At 46.7% G+C, this 18,053-nt stretch overlaps 13 non-coding genes across 13 annotated transcripts; 3 read left to right on the top strand and 10 right to left on the bottom strand.

Moving 5' to 3' along the window:
- The first annotated feature begins 2,793 nt into the window (after positions 1-2,793).
- On the top strand, positions 2,794-2,866 carry trnav-aac (transfer RNA valine (anticodon AAC)). The gene has a single exon. It is a non-coding gene; the product is annotated as a tRNA-Val (tRNA).
- Positions 2,867-3,707: 841 nt separating this feature from the next.
- On the bottom strand, positions 3,708-3,899 carry LOC140353278 (U2 spliceosomal RNA). Its single transcript, XR_011925915.1, has one exon. It is a non-coding gene; the product is annotated as a U2 spliceosomal RNA (small nuclear RNA).
- A 165-nt stretch (positions 3,900-4,064) lies between these two features.
- LOC140353244 (U1 spliceosomal RNA) lies at positions 4,065-4,230 on the bottom strand. The gene has a single exon (XR_011925882.1). It is a non-coding gene; the product is annotated as a U1 spliceosomal RNA (small nuclear RNA).
- A 287-nt stretch (positions 4,231-4,517) lies between these two features.
- LOC140353234 (U5 spliceosomal RNA) lies at positions 4,518-4,631 on the bottom strand. The gene has a single exon (XR_011925872.1). It is a non-coding gene; the product is annotated as a U5 spliceosomal RNA (small nuclear RNA).
- A 561-nt stretch (positions 4,632-5,192) lies between these two features.
- trnav-cac (transfer RNA valine (anticodon CAC)) lies at positions 5,193-5,265 on the top strand. The gene has a single exon. It is a non-coding gene; the product is annotated as a tRNA-Val (tRNA).
- A 415-nt stretch (positions 5,266-5,680) lies between these two features.
- On the bottom strand, positions 5,681-5,872 carry LOC140353279 (U2 spliceosomal RNA). The gene has a single exon (XR_011925916.1). It is a non-coding gene; the product is annotated as a U2 spliceosomal RNA (small nuclear RNA).
- Positions 5,873-6,037: 165 nt separating this feature from the next.
- Positions 6,038-6,203, bottom strand: LOC140353250 (U1 spliceosomal RNA). Its single transcript, XR_011925888.1, has one exon. It is a non-coding gene; the product is annotated as a U1 spliceosomal RNA (small nuclear RNA).
- Positions 6,204-6,490: 287 nt separating this feature from the next.
- Positions 6,491-6,604, bottom strand: LOC140353225 (U5 spliceosomal RNA). Its single transcript, XR_011925863.1, has one exon. It is a non-coding gene; the product is annotated as a U5 spliceosomal RNA (small nuclear RNA).
- Positions 6,605-6,738: 134 nt separating this feature from the next.
- On the top strand, positions 6,739-6,811 carry trnav-aac (transfer RNA valine (anticodon AAC)). The gene has a single exon. It is a non-coding gene; the product is annotated as a tRNA-Val (tRNA).
- An 842-nt stretch (positions 6,812-7,653) lies between these two features.
- On the bottom strand, positions 7,654-7,845 carry LOC140353277 (U2 spliceosomal RNA). The gene has a single exon (XR_011925914.1). It is a non-coding gene; the product is annotated as a U2 spliceosomal RNA (small nuclear RNA).
- A 165-nt stretch (positions 7,846-8,010) lies between these two features.
- On the bottom strand, positions 8,011-8,176 carry LOC140353243 (U1 spliceosomal RNA). Its single transcript, XR_011925881.1, has one exon. It is a non-coding gene; the product is annotated as a U1 spliceosomal RNA (small nuclear RNA).
- A 6,372-nt stretch (positions 8,177-14,548) lies between these two features.
- LOC140353269 (U2 spliceosomal RNA) lies at positions 14,549-14,740 on the bottom strand. Its single transcript, XR_011925906.1, has one exon. It is a non-coding gene; the product is annotated as a U2 spliceosomal RNA (small nuclear RNA).
- A 165-nt stretch (positions 14,741-14,905) lies between these two features.
- Positions 14,906-15,071, bottom strand: LOC140353252 (U1 spliceosomal RNA). The gene has a single exon (XR_011925890.1). It is a non-coding gene; the product is annotated as a U1 spliceosomal RNA (small nuclear RNA).
- Positions 15,072-18,053: the final 2,982 nt, after the last annotated feature.

Here is an 18,053-nt window from a genome sequence, read left to right as displayed (position 1 = left end):
GTGTCCTGATAGAGATTGGCAAAAAAGGACCTAATAATGTGAATGATTTTTTCCATGTCCTTCTCTTCTTTTCCTTCCTGATCATAGACAGATGTTATATGGTGCTTTGCTTTTGCTATTTTTTGGAAAAAGTACCGGGAACATTTCTCATTTTCCTCTAGATGTTGGATCCTGCTTCTCAGGAGGATACTTTTACTCTTCTCCCTCATTAGTTCACATAGTTTTGCTTTTAGTGTGACAATCTCTTGTTGCATGTCAAAGCCGTTTTGTGCCAGTTTATAGTAGTTTTGAAGTTTTCTTTGAAGTCTAGAATAAAACATTCTCTTTCTAGCGGCCAGTGTTTTACTCTCTGACATGAAGAAGGATTTTGTCCTGGATTTAATATCTTCCCACCAGTCTCCACAGGAGTTATGGAGATCTCGTAGGGTTTTCCATTGTTCAAATTTTCCTTTTAATTTTTCTACTATGTATTTGTTCTGTAATAAAGCAATATTTAATTTCCACGGGCCCGTATGGCGTTTCAACCCTCCTTTAATGTCTATCACGGTGGTTAGCTTAAAGTGATCTGAAAAGACAACTGGTGTTCTCCAACATTTAAGGGGGAGAAGGCCTCGGGACACCAGGGTAAGATCAATACGTGAGAAGGATTTGCCATTAGACCACGTAAAGTCTGGTTTTGACCCTAAACTTTCCGCACAGTCTTTCAAATGACAGTCTCTTATTAAATTCGCCAAAGCGTGTGAGCTGGCATCTAGTTTTGCCGTAGTAGCTCGTTTTGTCAATCTGTCTGTTCTAGTCAAGATGCAGTTAAAGTCACCCCCAATGACAACTTCATATTTGCAAAAAATTAAAGTCTGTAAAAGTTCCAAGGTTTTAAGTCTTCCTTGCACTGTGGGTGGACAATAAACACTGATAACTCTAAGTTGTTTTCCATTTTGATCTAAGTCTACAGAGAGTATTCTTCCATCACTTATTCTCTGGACTCTGTTTATATTAAAATGGTGACCTCGGAGCAAGATGGCTACCCCAGAGTTCTTGTTTTCATTATCTCCAGACCAAAAGGATTGTCCATGAGGCCATCTACTTTCATAATCTCTATAACTATCTTTAAAAGGTATATTACATTCTTGGAGACAGAAAATATCTCCAATTCCATTATGCAGTTCATTGAAAACTGTCTGGCACTTTAACAATTCATTCAAGCCTCTTGTATTAATTGTGACTACTGAGAGAGAGGTCATATTAATAGTTGGAGGAGTTTACCACTAAACCATTTTCTCCTTGTGTTCTGTGACCCTTCCTTTTTTTCTTTTGTGGATTTGGGGGGCCTTCCGCCGATTTTATTTTTGTCACAACTGTAAACGTGTTCACGCTAGTATGGTCAAGGAATTCGGTGGAGGGAGACGAGGCAGGTGGCCATACCTTTTCAGACTGCTCTAGGTGGAAAGATTCCTCACTTGACGTGTTCTGAAGGCGTTTTACCGCCCCCTGCCGTTCCAAAAATTCCACTTGAGTGTCCGGAAGAAAGGTTTCAGCTGTTGCTGCTAAACCATCTTGACTATCCTCTTGCGGTGCAGGTTCCCCCTGTGTGCCCTCCTCCTGGAAGGGGGGGAGGCTGGCCAACAGGGCGTCGAAGACCCCTTCTGCATCCTGTAGAGTTTTGGGGACATCCTGAAGTCTCACTGTGGGTGGTTCTTTTGGAGAGTTGTCCGGTCCATCTGCCTTGTCCATTCTGTCTTGTGACACGGGATTCTCATCAAAGAGTTGGGAATAGGGATCCGGGTCATCTTGGCATGATACTGATGTTGTCACTGTATTCCCTTTCACTCTATTAGCATAGGCTTGTGGGCAGTCCTTAAAGAGATGGGTGTCCGCCGAACACAGGTTGCATTTAACTGAAACTGTGCATAGTGATGTGAGATGATCCAGGGATTTGCACTTTCTGCATTGGGCTACATTGCACCCTGCTGCCAGGTGATCAAGGCTGCCGCATCTTCTGCATTTCCGTGGCTGCCCCGGATAAAAGACAGAGCCTCGGAAAGCCCCCAGTTGAATGGAGTTAGGGAGATGTTGAAGTTCCCCGTTAGTTCTTCTTAACTTCACTTCCAGCCGCTTGGTTCCTGTTTTAATGCCATCGATGTCTACAACCTCTGTTGCTTTTAGGACATCGCAGAAGAAAGAGGCCCATGTCTTGACATCATCCAGTCTCACTTTTTCTGAATAGATAACGATATGGACAGTTTTTTTATCCAAATCAGTGAGAGGAGTAACGTTCACCTGCTGGAAGACAGTGGTGGATGTTTTCTTCCTCTCGTACAACTCCAAACATGTCTCCAGATGCTTCGTTGTGGTGAAAACGACTTCAAAAATCTTTTTGCCAGGAAAGGCAAATATAAAGTCCAGTTGATTCGTTGTTACAGCCAGTTCTTTTTGCAAAAGGCGTCTGCTGAAGGTCAATCGATCCATTTCCAGTTCTCCCAGTAGTTCGAAGCGGAGTGCATTCCGCCGGGGGCCGTGCGAAGCTGCTGCCATTTCCTCATCTGCCGATGTTGGAGCACGTCGCTTAAAGTGTTGTGCTCCATACACCGCACAGCCCCAACACTTGTGATCTTTTTAGTAAAAGGCGAAAGATTTATACGCTCTGAAGAGAAACAAGAGTGCCACGTTGCAGCGCCACACGGCGTCCAGTACTTGAGGGCACACGGGGCTTCATCACGGGCAGTGTACTTCTGTTCACGCGCTCATTTGCATCGGCGGTCGCGCGGCAAAAGGGACACGACAGGCTCGCACGTCGTTTCTGTAGTGTAGCGGTTATCACGTTCGCCTAACGCGCGAAAGGTCCTCGGCTCGAAACCGGGCAGAAACAAAGCCTCCTTTTATGTTTGCTTCAATCTTTGACACGGTTCATTCCAAACTCGATGGTTTATTCCTAGAAAAGAGGGAGGAGCGGCGGAATTGTCGGCGTAGTCCTTCAAACTTTTCATCACAGAGATCGGGGGAAAAAGACACCGACACACACGCCCAAAAAAAAAAAAAAAAAAAAGGGGCCCCCCTGCAGCCCCATATGTCCTCGTTAGAATAGTGGACAGTATCTCCGCTTGTCACGCGGAAGACCTGGGTTCGATTCCCAGACGGGGAGAGAAAGTGCGTTTTACCCAGCACGAAAGCGTTGCACTGACGCTGAGGACTTGTCCCACCAACGTACCTGCGCTACACTATCGCTTCTGTAGTGTAGCGGTTATCACGTTTGCCTCACACGCAAAAGGTCCCCGGCTCAAAACCGGGCAGAAGCACGCCCTCATGCGAAGACTTTACTTGTCGAGGATGGGTTTGAAAGTCGGTGTTGCGTTTGACCCCCCCCCAAAAAAAAAAAAAACAACTAGTCACATGTACTGTACTTCACAAAGGGGCCACTCAAATTCCAAAGGTGGCCTATTTTGCACAAGGGTTTACGTGGAATGGGCTACCTCCCAAGGGGGTTGGGTTTAGGAACAGATACTTCACCTTCCCTCCCCCTCTTCTCCAGTCAGGGCTTTTGGCGGGAGATTTGAAATATCCAGCCCTTCCACTCAAAACGTCTCCGAGAATTTTTGTCCACTTCCGGAGCAGACAAACGGCAAGGAAGCGTTTAACATGAGGGTATGATGGCACATTTGCATGTAACGTGATGGCGAAAACAAACTGAATGACTTTTTTTAACCTGAGAGAGGAGGTGCACCGTTCTCGGAGGTACTGCAATAGCGAGCCGATGCGTGGAGTGGACGGAGCAAGCCCCAAATTCCATCTCCCTGGTCCAAAAATCAATTTAATATACGGTCCCCGGGTAGGGGACGTATCAGATATTAAACTGATAAGAACAGATACTACACTTGATCTTAGCCAAAAGGCCGAGAAGCGATGCCCACAATGGGTTCGGGGAGCAGTGAGCTCTCCCCACGCTGACCCTCCCGTCAACGGTCCAAAGCGGCGCCCGCGCAAAGCGCCCGGCGGAGGGGCCGGAGCGCGAGCGGCGTACATGGAAACGACCCTTTGGGTTGTTTTTTTTTTCCTCTGACAAAAAACAAGAGGGGAGAGCGCGAACGCAGTCCCCCACTACCAGAAATTATGCAGTTGAGATTCCCACATTTGGGGAATTCACAGGGGTCAGCACATCCTGTTTGTGCAATGGACGAGCCTCGCCCTGGGTGAACCACCTTCCTGATCATGGTGTCGCCCCTGCCAGGTAAGTATGAGTTGCTCCGCTCCGAGCCAAGGCCCAGGCCCTGGAAGAGGCAATGTGGCAGCATGGTCCTTCCGGCCATTTGCATGGACCAGCTTCCACCCGACGATTGAGCCCCAGGTTAAACGGCAGCGATACACACGCAAGTCTGTGCGTTCTAAGCACTCTTTTTTACTTTTAAAGTTCTTGAACACGGGATGCCAAACGGAGGGTACGCAAGGGCATGTTTAAAGGCCGACAAGATACAACCTTTGCTCTTGGAGGATGACCGCTTGCTTGCTTTAGACATAGGTAGAAAAGCCCCGCATTGAAGCAGGGCATCAAAAAATTGGAAAGATCTCTTGTTGTCCCTCTCCACGGAAATCTTTAGTAAAAGGCGAAAGATTTATACACTCTGAAGAGAAACAAGAGTGCCACGTTGCAGCGCCACACGGCGTCCAGTACTTGAGGGCACACGGGGCTTCATCACGGGCAGTGTACTTCTGTTCACGCGCTCATTTGCATCGGCGGTCGCGCGGCAAAAGGGACACGACAGGCTCGCACGTCATTTCTGTAGTGTAGCGGTTATCACGTTCGCCTAATGCGCTAAAGGTCCTCGGCTCGAAACCGGGCAGAAACAAAGCCTCCTTTTATGTTTGCTTCAATCTTTGACACGGTTCATTCCAAACTCGATGGTTTATTCCTAGAAAAGAGGGAGGAGCGGCGGAATTGTCGGCGTAGTCCTTCAAACTTTTCATCACAGAGATCGGGGGAAAAAGACACCGACACACACGCCCAAAAAAAAAAAAAAAAAAAAGGGGCCCCCCTGCAGCCCCATATGTCCTCGTTAGTATAGTGGACAGTATCTCCGCTTGTCACGCGGAAGACCTGGGTTCGATTCCCAGACGGGGAGAGAAAGTGCGTTTTACCCAGCACGAAAGCGTTGCACTGACGCTGAGGACTTGTCCCACCAACGTACCTGCGCTACACTATCGCTTCTGTAGTGTAGCGGTTATCACGTTTGCCTCACACGCAAAAGGTCCCCGGCTCGAAACCGGGCAGAAGCACGCCCTCATGCGAAGACTTTACTTGTCGAGGATGGGTTTGAAAGTCGGTGTTGCGTTTGACCCCCCCCCCAAAAAAAAACAAAACAACTAGTCACATGTACTGTACTTCACAAAGGGGCCACTCAAATTCCAAAGGTGGCCTATTTTGCACAAGGGTTTACGTGGAATGGGCTACCTCCCAAGGGGGTTGGGTTTAGGAACAGATACTTCACCTTCCCTCCCCCTCTTCTCCAGTCAGGGCTTTTGGCGGGAGATTTGAAATATCCAGCCCTTCCACTCAAAACGTCTCCGAGAATTTTTGTCCACTTCCGGAGCAGACAAACGACAAGGAAGCGTTTAACATGAGGGTATGATGGCACATTTGCATGTAACGTGACGGCGAAAACAAACTGAATGACTTTTTTTAACCTGAGAGAGGAGGTGCACCGTTCTCGGAGGTACTGCAATAGCGAGCCGATGCGTGGAGTGGACGGAGCAAGCCCCAAATTCCATCTCCCTGGTCCAAAAATCTATTTAATATACGGTCCCCGGGTAGGGGACGTATCAGATATTAAACTGATAAGAACAGATACTACACTTGATCTTAGCCAAAAGGCCGAGAAGCGATGCCCACAATGGGTTCGGGGAGCAGTGAGCTCTCCCCACGCTGACCCTCCCGTCAACGGTCCAAAGCGGCGCCCGCGCAAAGCGCCCGGCGGAGGGGCCGGAGCGCGAGCGGCGTACATGGAAACGACCCTTTGGGTTGTTTTTTTTTTCCTCTGACAAAAAACAAGAGGGGAGAGCGCGAACGCAGTCCCCCACTACCAGAAATTATGCAGTTGAGATTCCCACATTTGGGGGATTCACAGGGGTCAGCACATCCTGTTTGTGCAATGGACGAGCCTCGCCCTGGGTGAACCACCTTCCTGATCATGGTGTCGCCCCTGCCAGGTAAGTATGAGTTGCTCCGCTCCGAGCCAAGGCCCAGGCCCTGGAAGAGGCAATGTGGCAGCATGGTCCTTCCGGCCATTTGCATGGACCAGCTTCCACCCGACGATTGAGCCCCAGGTTAAACGGCAGCGATACACACGCAAGTCTGTGCGTTCTAAGCACTCTTTTTTACTTTTAAAGTTCTTGAACACGGGATGCCAAACGGAGGGTACGCAAGGGCATGTTTAAAGGCCGACAAGACACAACCTTTGCTCTTGGAGGATGACCGCTTGCTTGCTTTAGACATAGGTAGAAAAGCCCCGCATTGAAGCAGGGCATCAAAAAATTGGAAAGATCTCTTGTTGTCCCTCTCCACGGAAATCTTTAGTAAAAGGCGAAAGATTTATACGCTCTGAAGAGAAACAAGAGTGCCACGTTGGAGCGCCACACGGCGTCCAGTACTTGAGGGCACACGGGGCTTCATCACGGGCAGTGTACTTCTGTTCACGCGCTCATTTGCATCGGCGGTCGCGCGGCAAAAGGGACACGACAGGCTCGCACGTCGTTTCTGTAGTGTAGCGGTTATCACGTTCGCCTAACGCGCGAAAGGTCCTCGGCTCGAAACCGGGCAGAAACAAAGCCTCCTTTTATGTTTGCTTCAATCTTTGACACGGTTCATTCCAAACTCGATGGTTTATTCCTAGAAAAGAGGGAGGAGCGGCGGAATTGTCGGCGTAGTCCTTCAAACTTTTCATCACAGAGATCGGGGGAAAAAGACACCGACACACACGCCCAAAAAAAAAAAAAAAAAAAAAGGGGCCCCCCTGCAGCCCCATATGTCCTCGTTAGTATAGTGGACAGTATCTCCGCTTGTCACGCGGAAGACCTGGCTTCAATTCCCAGACGGGGAGAGAAAGTGCATTTTACCCAGCACGAAAGCGTTGCACTGACGCTGAGGACTTGTCCCACCAACGTACCTGCGCTACACTATCGCTTCTGTAGTGTAGCGGTTATCACGTTTGCCTCACACGCTAAAGGTCCCCGGCTCGAAACCGGGCAGAAGCACGCCCTCATGCGAAGACTTTACTTGTCGAGGATGGGTTTGAAAGTCGGTGTTGCGTTTGACCCCCCCCCAAAAACAAAAAAAACAACTAGTCACATGTACTGTACTTCACAAAGGGGCCACTCAAATTCCAAAGGTGGCCTATTTTGCACAAGGGTTTACGTGGAATGGGCTACCTCCCAAGGGGGTTGGGTTTAGGAACAGATACTTCACCTTCCCTCCCCCTCTTCTCCAGTCAGGGCTTTTGGCGGGAGATTTGAAATATCCAGCCCTTCCACTCAAAACGTCTCCGAGAATTTTTGTCCACTTCCGGAGCAGACAAACGGCAAGGAAGCGTTTAACATGAGGGTATGATGGCACATTTGCATGTAACGTGACGGCGAAAACAAACTGAATGACTTTTTTTAACCTGAGAGAGGAGGTGCACCGTTCTCGGAGGTACTGCAATAGCGAGCCGATGCGTGGAGTGGACGGAGCAAGCCCCAAATTCCATCTCCCTGGTCCAAAAATCAATTTAATATACGGTCCCCGGGTAGGGGACGTATCAGATATTAAACTGATAAGAACAGATACTACACTTGATCTTAGCCAAAAGGCCGAGAAGCGATGCCCACAATGGGTTCGGGGAGCAGTGAGCTCTCCCCACGCTGACCCTCCCGTCAACGGTCCAAAGCGGCGCCCGCGCAAAGCGCCCGGCGGAGGGGCCGGAGCGCGAGCGGCGTACATGGAAACGACTCTTTGGGTTGTTTTTTTTTTCCTCTGACAAAAAACAAGAGGGGAGAGCGCGAACGCAGTCCCCCACTACCAGAAATTATGCAGTTGAGATTCCCACATTTGGGGAATTCACAGGGGTCAGCACATCCTGTTTGTGCAATGGACGAGCCTCGCCCTGGGTGAACCACCTTCCTGATCATGGTGTCGCCCCTGCCAGGTAAGTATGAGTTGCTCCGCTCCGAGCCAAGGCCCAGGCCCTGGAAGAGGCAATGTGGCAGCATGGTCCTTCCGGCCATTTGCATGGACCAGCTTCCACCCGACGATTGAGCCCCAGGTTAAACGGCAGCGATACACACGCAAGTCTGTGCGTTCTAAGCACTCTTTTTTACTTTTAAAGTTCTTGAACACGGGATGCCAAACGGAGGGTACGCAAGGGCATGTTTAAAGGCCGACAAGACACAACCTTTGCTCTTGGAGGATGACCGCTTGCTTGCTTTAGACATAGGTAGAAAAGCCCCGCATTGAAGCAGGGCATCAAAAAATTGGAAAGATCTCTTGTTGTCCCTCTCCACGGAAATCTTTAGTAAAAGGCACTTTTCACTTTTCAGGCGGTTTTTATTATTTCATAGCAATAAATTTCTTTCAAAATACTTTCCACACTTAAAACACATCTTTTAAACACAGTTTACAAAAGTCAATACAATTACACATTATTTACCAAAACTATGAATACAGCAAGTCTTTAAAAGAGTTTGGAATTTTCCATAAATTGATTATTTCTTCTCTCTTTCCTTCCACTAAATCTCTTAAAACATAATCTTTAAAAATATTCATAACACATTTCATCAACAACATTTCTGACATTTGATAGTTTTTAAAAGTCAATACATTCCTTGATTTCCAGATAGCTTCTTTTATACAATTAACTATAATCCACCACCTCTCCTTATTTTGGAATTTTGCAGTTTCACCATAGGCAATATTGTTATAACTTGATGGAATTTTCCCAACATTTTTCAGCCATGGGGATACTGTTACCCAGGCATTCACAGCAAAAGGGCATGTCCAAAAAACGTGTAAATGAGTTTCCTCACTGCCACAAAAGGGTCTCGGGCATCTTGGGCTTGGTGTAAAGTGTCTTTTAAAAAGGAACTCTCGGGTTGGCAAACATTTATGGCCAATTTGCCAGGCCAAATCTCTGTGTCTGTTCGTAAGTTTTTGAAAATGTATATTTTCCCATGCCCTTTTGCTCTCTTGTGCCGATAAAAGATCTACCGGGGTAAGTTTCTCCAAATCTACGGACAGTTTTTGTTCTATTTTTCTCCTTGTCAGTTCTGTCGATGGTACCTGGCTAAGTCCTTTGGATAAGTTCTCAAGCACATGTTTGTAGACTGATGGGCAAATCTCGGCGTGGGGGACATCCATTGATGGTCTTTTTCCCCATGTGATTAAAACTTTTCTACCCACCCACAATTTTGCAAAATAGTGCCACAAAATTTCCCTTTCTGGTAGAAGGACTGCCTTTAAAATTGGGGCCAAGAACATTGCTTCAAATTTTGCCTCGATTAATGGCACCCCGATACCCCCGCACAGTGGGAGGCGATGCATTATATTTCGTTTGAGTCTCTCTGATTTCCCCCCCCAGATAAACTGGAACAACATCTTCTTCAGAGTCTTAAGTATCCGATAGGGGGCAGGAAACACAGTCGCCAGATTATTCACTGAAGCCAACAGTACCGAGTTCACAATTAAGACTTTCCCAGTAAATGTAAGCTCCCTATCTTGCCATGCTCTTAAATTGGCTGTCAATTTGGGTAGCTTTGACTCCCAGTTTTTTACTTCCATGTCTTTTCCTATCTGAATTCCCAAGACTTTAATTGTGTCTTTATTTTTAATCAGGTCTATATTTTCGTATTTCTCTTTCCAATTCAAATAAAGTATTTTGGTTTTGTTCTTATTAACCCTTGTGCTTGCAGCGAGAGTAAAGTTTTCACAGACCTTTAAGGCTTCTCCTATAGATTTATTGTCTGAAAGTAACAAAGTGATATCATCCATATAAACTGATATTTTTGCCTGTCTATTTTCACTTCCTGGCACAAAAATTCCTTTTATGTCATTGTTCCTTCTAAGGGCACAAACTAGCGGTTCTATTGCTAAAATAAATAATGTGGGTGACAAGGGGCACCCTTGTCTGACCCCAGCCCGGATATCCATAGCATTTGTTTGTTGTCCATTAACTATTACCACACTATGGCAGTCAGTGTACAAGAGGTTAACCCACCGTCTAAAATTTTCTCCAAAACCAAAATGTTTCAACACTGCTTTTATATAATCGTGGCTTATGCTATCAAAAGCTTTTTCGAGGTCCAAACTTAGTATACATAGGGGGCTGTTACGTTCTTTACAGAGGAGATACGTGTCTCTCACCAGGGCTAGGCTATCTGTCATTGTCCGTCCTTGTACTCCACATGTTTGTTCACTCTCCACCAGGTCACCAACGATGGGTTGAGTTCGTAAAAATAAAACCTTGGCCAGTATTTTTACATCGACACCTAGAAGGGTTAGTGGTCTCCAGTTCTGTAGATTCTGTTTTTGTCCTTTTTTGTGAAGGAGGGAGATTGCCCCCCGTCTCAATGATGATGGCAACGCTCCTTTGCCAAGACTTTCGTTGTACATCTCCAAAAGGGGGAGTTTCAGCTGCTCCCAAAAGGTAACGTAAAACTCTTTGGGGAGACCATCCAAGCCTGGAGTTTTATTGTCTTTCATACTTGTAATGGCTTTTGTCAGTTCTGCCAATGTTATATTTTTGTCTAAGGATTCCTTCACTGAAGTACTAAGTTTTCCAGTAGTCTTAGAAAGAAAAGTGTCCATCATTTTGCTAGACACCAGTGTGTCCTGATAGAGATTGGCAAAAAAGGACCTAATAATGTGAATGATTTTTTCCATGTCCTTCTCTTCTTTTCCTTCCTGATCATAGACAGATGTTATATGGTGCTTTGCTTTTGCTATTTTTTGGAAAAAGTACCGGGAACATTTCTCATTTTCCTCTAGATGTTGGATCCTGCTTCTCAGGAGGATACTTTTACTCTTCTCCCTCATTAGTTCACATAGTTTTGCTTTTAGTGTGACAATCTCTTGTTGCATGTCAAAGCCGTTTTGTGCCAGTTTATAGTAGTTTTGAAGTTTTCTTTGAAGTCTAGAATAAAACATTCTCTTTCTAGCGGCCAGTGTTTTACTCTCTGACATGAAGAAGGATTTTGTCCTGGATTTAATATCTTCCCACCAGTCTCCACAGGAGTTATGGAGATCTCGTAGGGTTTTCCATTGTTCAAATTTTCCTTTTAATTTTTCTACTATGTATTTGTTCTGTAATAAAGCAATATTTAATTTCCACGGGCCCGTATGGCGTTTCAACCCTCCTTTAATGTCTATCACGGTGGTTAGCTTAAAGTGATCTGAAAAGACAACTGGTGTTCTCCAACATTTAAGGGGGAGAAGGCCTCGGGACACCAGGGTAAGATCAATACGTGAGAAGGATTTGCCATTAGACCACGTAAAGTCTGGTTTTGACCCTAAACTTTCCGCACAGTCTTTCAAATGACAGTCTCTTATTAAATTCGCCAAAGCGTGTGAGCTGGCATCTAGTTTTGCCGTAGTAGCTCGTTTTGTCAATCTGTCTGTTCTAGTCAAGATGCAGTTAAAGTCACCCCCAATGACAACTTCATATTTGCAAAAAATTAAAGTCTGTAAAAGTTCCAAGGTTTTAAGTCTTCCTTGCACTGTGGGTGGACAATAAACACTGATAACTCTAAGTTGTTTTCCATTTTGATCTAAGTCTACAGAGAGTATTCTTCCATCACTTATTCTCTGGACTCTGTTTATATTAAAATGGTGACCTCGGAGCAAGATGGCTACCCCAGAGTTCTTGTTTTCATTATCTCCAGACCAAAAGGATTGTCCATGAGGCCATCTACTTTCATAATCTCTATAACTATCTTTAAAAGGTATATTACATTCTTGGAGACAGAAAATATCTCCAATTCCATTATGCAGTTCATTGAAAACTGTCTGGCACTTTAACAATTCATTCAAGCCTCTTGTATTAATTGTGACTACTGAGAGAGAGGTCATATTAATAGTTGGAGGAGTTTACCACTAAACCATTTTCTCCTTGTGTTCTGTGACCCTTCCTTTTTTTCTTTTGTGGATTTGGGGGGCCTTCCGCCGATTTTATTTTTGTCACAACTGTAAACGTGTTCACGCTAGTATGGTCAAGGAATTCGGTGGAGGGAGACGAGGCAGGTGGCCATACCTTTTCAGACTGCTCTAGGTGGAAAGATTCCTCACTTGACGTGTTCTGAAGGCGTTTTACCGCCCCCTGCCGTTCCAAAAATTCCACTTGAGTGTCCGGAAGAAAGGTTTCAGCTGTTGCTGCTAAACCATCTTGACTATCCTCTTGCGGTGCAGGTTCCCCCTGTGTGCCCTCCTCCTGGAAGGGGGGGAGGCTGGCCAACAGGGCGTCGAAGACCCCTTCTGCATCCTGTAGAGTTTTGGGGACATCCTGAAGTCTCACTGTGGGTGGTTCTTTTGGAGAGTTGTCCGGTCCATCTGCCTTGTCCATTCTGTCTTGTGACACGGGATTCTCATCAAAGAGTTGGGAATAGGGATCCGGGTCATCTTGGCATGATACTGATGTTGTCACTGTATTCCCTTTCACTCTATTAGCATAGGCTTGTGGGCAGTCCTTAAAGAGATGGGTGTCCGCCGAACACAGGTTGCATTTAACTGAAACTGTGCATAGTGATGTGGGATGATCCAGGGATTTGCACTTTCTGCATTGGGCTACATTGCACCCTGCTGCCAGGTGATCAAGGCTGCCGCATCTTCTGCATTTCCGTGGCTGCCCCGGATAAAAGACAGAGCCTCGGAAAGCCCCCAGTTGAATGGAGTTAGGGAGATGTTGAAGTTCCCCGTTAGTTCTTCTTAACTTCACTTCCAGCCGCTTGGTTCCTGTTTTAATGCCATCGATGTCTACAACCTCTGTTGCTTTTAGGACATCGCAGAAGAAAGAGGCCCATGTCTTGACATCATCCAGTCTCACTTTTTCTGAATAGATAACGATATGGACAGTTTTTTTATCCAAATCAGTGAGAGGAGTAACGTTCACCTGCTGGAAGACAGTGGTGGATGTTTTCTTCCTCTCGTACAACTCCAAACATGTCTCCAGATGCTTCGTTGTGGTGAAAACGACTTCAAAAATCTTTTTGCCAGGAAAGGCAAATATAAAGTCCAGTTGATTCGTTGTTACAGCCAGTTCTTTTTGCAAAAGGCGTCTGCTGAAGGTCAATCGATCCATTTCCAGTTCTCCCAGTAGTTCGAAGCGGAGTGCATTCCGCCGGGGGCCGTGCGAAGCTGCTGCCATTTCCTCATCTGCCGATGTTGGATCACGTCGCTTAAAGTGTTGTGCTCCATACACCGCACAGCCCCAACACTTGTGATCTTTTTAGTAAAAGGCGAAAGATTTATACGCTCTGAAGAGAAACAAGAGTGCCACGTTGCAGCGCCACACGGCGTCCAGTACTTGAGGGCACACGGGGCTTCATCACGGGCAGTGTACTTCTGTTCACGCGCTCATTTGCATCGGCGGTCGCGCGGCAAAAGGGACACGACAGGCTCGCACGCCGTTTCTGTAGTGTAGCGGTTATCACGTTCGCCTAACGCGCGAAAGGTCCTCGGCTCGAAACTGGGCAGAAACAAAGCCTCCTTTTATGTTTGCTTCAATCTTTGACACGGTTCATTCCAAACTCGATGGTTTATTCCTAGAAAAGAGGGAGGAGCGGCGGAATTGTCGGCGTAGTCCTTCAAACTTTTCATCACAGAGATCGGGGGAAAAAGACACCGACACACACGCCCAAAAAAAAAAAAAAAAAAAAGGGGCCCCCCTGCAGCCCCATATGTCCTCGTTAGTATAGTGGACAGTATCTCCGCTTGTCACGCGGAAGACCTTGGTTCGATTCCCAGACGGGGAGAGAAAGTGCGTTTTACTCAGCACGAAAGCGTTGCACTGACGCTGAGGACTTGTCCCACCAACGTACCTGCGCTACACTATCGCTTCTGTAGTGTAGCGGTTATCATGTTTGCCTCACACGCAAAAGGTCCCCGGCTCGAAACCGGGCAGAAGCACGCCCTCATGCCAAGACTTTACTTGTCGAGGATGGGTTTGAAAGTCGGTGTTGCGTTTGACCCCCCCCCAAAAAAAAACAAAACAACTAGTCACATGTACTGTACTTCACAAAGGGGCCACTCAAATTCCAAAGGTGGCCTATTTTGCACAAGGGTTTACGTGGAATGGGCTACCTCCCAAGGGGGTTGGGTTTAGGAACAGATACTTCACCTTCCCTCCCCCTCTTCTCCAGTCAGGGCTTTTGGCGGGAGATTTGAAATATCCAGCCCTTCCACTCAAAACGTCTCCGAGAATTTTTGTCCACTTCCGGAGCAGACAAACGGCAAGGAAGCGTTTAACATGAGGGTATGATGGCACATTTGCATGTAACGTGACGGCGAAAACAAACTGAATGACTTTTTTTAACCTGAGAGAGGAGGTGCACCGTTCTCGGAGGTACTGCAATACCGAGCCGATGCGTGGAGTGGACGGAGCAAGCCCCAAATTCCATCTCCCTGGTCCAAAAATCAATTTAATATACGGCCCCCGGGTAGGGGACGTATCAGATATTAAACTGATAAGAACAGATACTACACTTGATCTTAGCCAAAAGGCCGAGAAGCGATGCCCACAATGGGTTCGGGGAGCAGTGAGCTCTCCCCACGCTGACCCTCCCGTCAACGGTCCAAAGCGGCGCCCGCGCAAAGCGCCCGGCGGAGGGGCCGGAGCGCGAGCGGCGTACATGGAAACGACCCTTTAAGTTTTTTTTTTTTTCCTCTGACAAAAAACAAGAGAGGAGAGCGCGAACGCAGTCCCCCACTACCAGAAATTATGCAGTTGAGATTCCCACATTTGGGGAATTCACAGGGGTCAGCACATCCTGTTTGTGCAATGGACGAGCCTCGCCCTGGGTGAACCACCTTCCTGATCATGGTGTCGCCCCTGCCAGGTAAGTATGAGCTGCTCCGCTCCGAGCCAAGGCCCAGGCCCTGGAAGAGGCAATGTGGCAGCATGGTCCTTCCGGCCATTTGCATGGACCAGCTTCCACCCGACGATTGAGCCCCAGGTTAAACGGCAGCGATACACACGCAAGTCTGTGCGTTCTAAGCACTCTTTTTTACTTTTAAAGTTCTTGAACACGGGATGCCAAACGGAGGGTACGCAAGGGCATGTTTAAAGGCCGACAAGACACAACCTTTGCTCTTGGAGGATGACCGCTTGCTTGCTTTAGACATAGGTAGAAAAGCCCCGCATTGAAGCAGGGCATCAAAAAATTGGAAAGATCTCTTGTTGTCCCTCTCCACGGAAATCTTTATCATCAAATCATCAAATCAAATCAATTTATTTTTGTAAGGCCCAAAATCACAACAACAGTTGCCTCTGAGGGCCACAGGGAGAAATGAATCAACAATGTCTGTGGTGGCGATGAAGTCAGACAATGTCTGGGGTGGCGATGGAGTCAGACAATGTCTGTGGTGGCGATGAAGTCAGACAATGTCTGTGGTGGCGAGGGACGATGTCCCAGGGTCCTCTGTCCTTAGACTCTCCTTCTCGGCCAGGAAAAACTACAAAAAAAAAACCTCTTTGGGAAAAAAGCGTAGAAACCTGGAGGAGTTCCAGTGAAGGAGAGATCCGACTCTCACAGACGGACAGACGGACACGAGGAGACTGGAGCTGGACCCACTCTTCAGGCAGATGAGGGACCGACTGAGGCGAACTGGACCCACTCTTCAGGCAGATGAGGGACCGTCGGAGTCGAGCAGGACCCACTCTTCAGGCAGATGAGGGACCGTCGGAGGCGAACTGGACCCACTCTTCAGGTGGATGAGGCACCGTCGGAGGCGAGCTGGACCCACTCTTCAGGCAGATGAGGGACCGACTGAGGCGAACTGGAGCCACTCTTCAGGCAGATGAGGGACCGTCCACATGGGGCAGGGACCACTTCACCAGGAGAGGGACATCTGGGTCCACAGGTCCTCAGGAGTGAGAGAAAGAAAAAGAAGGCGGTGAACAGTTTGCAAGTGGAATTAAAAAATAAATATTGTTTGATAGCATAAGTAGTCAGAAGAAGAGGATAGTGCTCAAGCTGTCATACTTCCCCCAGCAAAGTTACTCCTAGGGCAGCGTAGCTGAAGCTGTGGGTTTATCTTTCTGTTCCTAACTACTCTGACCATAAGCGATTTCGAAGAGGAACGTTTTAAGCCTGGACTTAAATGAAGAGACCGTGTCAGCATATTTAACATGGGTCGGGAGCTGATTCCATAACACAGGAGCTTGGTAGCTAAACGCTCTACCTCCTACAGTACTTTTAGAGACTCTTGGCACCACCAGAAGGCCGGCATTCTGAGAGCGAAGAGCTCTGTTTGGATGATATGGTTCTATAGCATCTTTGAGGTAGGATGGGGCCATGTCATTTATGGCTTTGTAGGTCAAGAGTAGAATTTTGAATTTGATTCTGGACTCGACGGGGAGCCAGTGAAGAGACTTCAGCACTGGCGTAATGTGCTCTCTTCTTTTTGTTCCTGTTAGTAATCTTGCTGCTGCATTTTGAACCAGTTGAAAGCTTTTTATGGAGCTTTTAGGACACGCTGCAAGCAGGGAGTTACAGTAGTCTAATCTAGTCGTTACAAATGCATGGATAAGTTTTTCGGCATCACTTTTAGGCAGGATTCTTCTGATTTTGGCGATGTTGCGCAAATGGAAATAGGCTGTTTTACAAGCTTGATTTATATGAGCTTTAAATGAGAGCTCCTGGTCAAATAAGACTCCAAGGTTTCTTACAGTAGAACTGGAGGCTACACTGACATTGTCCAGTGTGACTATCTGCTCAGATAGAGCGTCTCGTAGATGCTTAGGGCCAAGCACAATGACCTCGGTTTTTTCAGGGTTAAGAAGCAGGTAGTTTAGTGTCATCCAGGTTTTTATCTCCTTCACACAAGTACTAAGTCTGTCTACTTGATCGCTCTGATCAGGTTTCATTGATAAATACAGCTGAGTGTCGTCTGCATAGCAGTGGAAGTTAATGTCATGCTTTCTGATAATGTTGCCTAATGGTAGCATATAAAGAGTAAACAGAATTGGACCGAGTACCGAACCCTGTGGCACACCGTAAATTACTTTAGAGCTTGGTGAGGAGCTCTGGTTTACATTAACAAATTGGAACCTATCAGATAGATAGGATTTAAACCAGCTGAGGGCTGTTCCTCCAACACCTACATCACATTCTAACCTCTGCAGTAGAATGTTGTGGTCGATGGTGTCAAACGCTGCGCTGAGGTCCAACAGAACCAGGATTGAGACCAGTCCATCGTCAGCGGCTAATAACAAATCATTTGTGACTTTAACTAGTGCAGTTTCAGTGCTGTGGTGGGCTCTGAACCCTGACTGGAAAACTTCAAATAAGTTATTGTCCTGCAGGTGGCGACAAAGCTGTTTTACTACAACTTTTTCAAGGATTTTAGAGACGAAGGGAAGATTTGAAATAGGTCTGTAGTTTACCAATAGGTCGGGATCTAGATTAGGCTTTTTCAGAAGAGGTTTAATGACTGCATGTTTGAAGGACTGTGGAACATAGCCACTTTCGAGTGAAGTATTTATTATATTAAGAATAGGGTCTATAATTAGGGGAAGAATGTCTTTGAGGAGTCTGCTTGGAATGGGGTCTAGGACACAAGTTGAGCTTTTAGAGGACATAATGGCTGAAGTTATCTCTGCTTGATCAACAGCTGTGAACCTTTCTAGGTTTACAGGTGGATTTATATGGGACGTTAGATTTACAGCTTGGGCTAGTTCAGGGCTAATAGCGGGGGTAATTTCATCTAATTTATCTCTGATTGTTTTTATTTTATTATTAAAAAATAGGAGGAAAAGGCGAAAGATTTATACGCTCTGAAGAGAAACAAGAGTGCCACGTTGCAGCGCCACACGGCGTCCAGTACT

The sequence above is a fragment of the Eucyclogobius newberryi genome, unplaced genomic scaffold (genome assembly GCF_026437365.1).
Source record: "Eucyclogobius newberryi isolate DKJ021-1_F unplaced genomic scaffold, fEucNew1.0.hap1 SCAF_88, whole genome shotgun sequence".
Classification (NCBI taxonomy): domain Eukaryota; kingdom Metazoa; phylum Chordata; class Actinopteri; order Gobiiformes; family Gobiidae; genus Eucyclogobius; species Eucyclogobius newberryi.
This window is presented reverse-complemented; position numbering and strand designations above follow the sequence as displayed.